Genomic DNA, 2,983 nt, shown 5'->3' on the forward strand with positions numbered 1-2,983 from the left:
GGGTTCTGCTTAGAATTCTCTGTCTGTTGCTGAGAAGATGATGGAAAAGGCTTGCCATTGCTAAACCTGTTCTTCCACATTGTTGTTGTTGAAACCTTGTTGAGGTCTCTCTTGATTCTTCCATGAGAGATTTGGGTGATTTCTCCATGAAGAATTATAGGTGTTACCATAGGGTTCTCCTAGGTAATTCACCTCTTCCATTGAAGGGTTCTCAGGATCATAAGCTTCTTCCTCAGATGAAGCATCCTTAGTACTGCCAGGTGCATGTTGCATTCCAGACAGACTTTGAGAAATCAAATTGACTTGTTGAGTCAATATTTTATTCTGAGCCAAAATGGCGTTCGGAGTATCAATCTCAAGAACTCCTTTCTTCTGACTTGTCCCATTGTTCACAGGATTTTTCTCAGAAGTGTACATGAATTGGTTATTTGCAACCATTTCATGAGCTCTTGAGCTTTGTAGGCGTCTTCTTCAGATGAAGAGATCCTCCAGCAGAGCTATCCAAGGACATCTTAGATAGTTCAGAGAGACCATCATAGAAAATACCTATGATGCTCCATTTAGAAAGCATGTCAGAAGGACATTTTCTGATCAATTGTTTGTATCTTTCCCAAGCTTCATAGAGGGATTCTCCATCCTTCTGTCTGAAGGTTTGGACTTCCACTCTAAGCTTACTCCATCTTTGTGGTGGAAAGAACTTTGCCAAGAAGGCATTGACTAGCTTTTCCCAAGAGTCCAGGCTTTCTTTAGGTTGAGAGTCCAACCATATTCTAGCTCTGTCTCTTATAGCGAAAGGGAATAGCATCAGTCTATAGACCTCAGGGTCTACCCCATTAGTCTTGACTGTGTCACAGATTTGCAAGAATTCAGCTAAGAACTGATGAGGATCTTCCATTGGAAGTCCATGGAACTTGCAATTCTGTTGCATTAGAGAAACTAATTGAGGTTTAAGCTCAAAGTTGTTTGCTCCAATGGCAGGGATAGAGATGCTTCTCCCATAGAAGTCGGGAGTGGGTGCAGTAAAGTCACCCAGCACCTTCCGTGCATTGTTTGCATTATTGTTGTTTTCGGCTGCCCTGTCTTCTTCTTCTTTGAAGAATTCGGTCAGGTCCTCTAAAGAGAGTTGTGCTTTGGCTTCTCTTAGCTTTCTCTTCAAGGTCCTTTCGGGTTCAGGGTCAGCTTCAACAAGAATGCCTTTGTCTCTGCTCCTGCTCATATGAAAGAGAAGAGAACAAGAAAATGTGGAATCCTCTATGTCACAGTATAGAGATTCCTTGAGGTGTCAGAGGAAAAGAGAAATAGAAAGAAGAAGGAGAAGAAGAACTCGAACTTTAATTAGATAAGGTTCGAATTGTGCATTGAGAAGGAGTGGTACTCCATAAATAGAAGGATGTGAGAAGGAGGGAAGTAATTTTTCGAAAATTAATTAGAATATTTTGAAAACATTTTTTTTAAAAAAACACTAATTGATTTTCGAAAATAAGAGTGGAAAAGAAATCAAGTGATTTTTGAAAAAGGATTTGAAATTAGAAGTTAAAAAGATTTGATTGAGAACTTATTTTGAAAAAGATGTGATTAAGAAGATATGATTGAAAAGTTATGCTTTTAAAAAGATGTGATTGAGAAGATATGATTTGAAAACAATTTTAAAAAGATTTGATTTGAAAATAAATGACTTGCCTAACAAGAAAAGATGTGATTCAAACATTAAACCTTTCTCAACAGAAAAGGCTGCAATCTTGAAATTTTGAATCAAATCATTAATTGTTAGTAAGTATCTTTGAAAAAGGAAAGAAATTAATTTTGAAAACATTTGATTGAAAAGATATGATTTGAAAAAGATTTGATTTTGAAAAACTTTGAAAAATTGATTTGAAAAACAAAATCTTCCCCCTAGCACCATCCTGGCGTTAAACGCCCAGAATGGTATCCATTCTGGCGTTTAACGCCCAAAATGCACCCTTTTTGGGCGTTAAACGCCCAACCAGGTACCCTGGCTGGCGTTTAAACGCCAGTCTGCCTTCTTCACTGGGCATTTTTGAATGCCCAACTTTTTCTGTATAATTCCTCTGCAGTATGTTCTGAATCTTTAATTCTCTGTATTATTGACTTGAAAAGACACAAATAAAAAATATTTTTGGATTTTTAATAATCAAAATGCAACAAGAATCAAATAACAATGCATGCAAGACACCAAACTTAGCAGTTTGTATACTACTGACACTATATGAGACACATAAACACTCAAGTCAAAAGAATTCAAAGATCAGAGTAAGAAATCATCAAGAATTACTTGAAGATCCTTAAGACACATGAATGAATGCATGCATGCAATTGACACCAAACTTAAGATGAGACACTAGACTCAAGCAAGAAACATCAAATATTTTTGGTTTTTATGGTTTTTGTGAATTTTTTTTGTGATTTTCGAAAATTAAGTGGAAAAAGATATCAAAATTCTTAATGAGAATTCCAGGAATCAGTGCAATGCTAGTCTAAGACTCCGGTCCAGGAATTAGACATGGCTTCACAGCCAGCCAAGCTTTCAAAGAAAGCTTCGGTCCAAAACACTAGACATGGCCAAAGGCCAGCCAAGCCTTAGCAGATCACTGCTCCAAAAGCAAGATCAACAAGCTCTTGTGATGATAAGTTGAAACCTCGGTCCAATGAAATTAGACATGGCTTTACAGCCAGCCAGATTTCAGCAAATCATCATGAAACTCTAGAATTTATCTTCAAGAATTTCGAAAAAAATAAATGCCTAATCTAAGCAACAAGATGAACCGTCAGTTGTCCATACACAAGAACAATCCCCGGCAACGGCGCCAAAAACTTGGTGCACAAAATTGTGATCAATACTTTTCAAAACATAAACAATCCCTAGTAATGGCTCCAAAGACTTGGTGCTCAATACCATGGCATAAACACAACTTCGCACAACTAACCAGCAAGTGCACTGGGTCGTCCAAGTAATAAACCTTAC

The 2,983-nt window shown here is 37.4% G+C and overlaps 1 non-coding gene across 1 annotated transcript; it reads left to right on the plus strand.

Annotated features, from left to right (window-relative positions):
• The first annotated feature begins 565 nt into the window (after positions 1–565).
• Positions 566–673, plus strand: LOC130972700 (small nucleolar RNA R71). Its single transcript, XR_009083864.1, has one exon. It is a non-coding gene; the product is annotated as a small nucleolar RNA R71 (small nucleolar RNA).
• Positions 674–2,983: the final 2,310 nt, after the last annotated feature.

Source organism: Arachis stenosperma, chromosome 3, assembly GCF_014773155.1.
Source record: "Arachis stenosperma cultivar V10309 chromosome 3, arast.V10309.gnm1.PFL2, whole genome shotgun sequence".
NCBI lineage: Eukaryota > Viridiplantae > Streptophyta > Magnoliopsida > Fabales > Fabaceae > Arachis > Arachis stenosperma.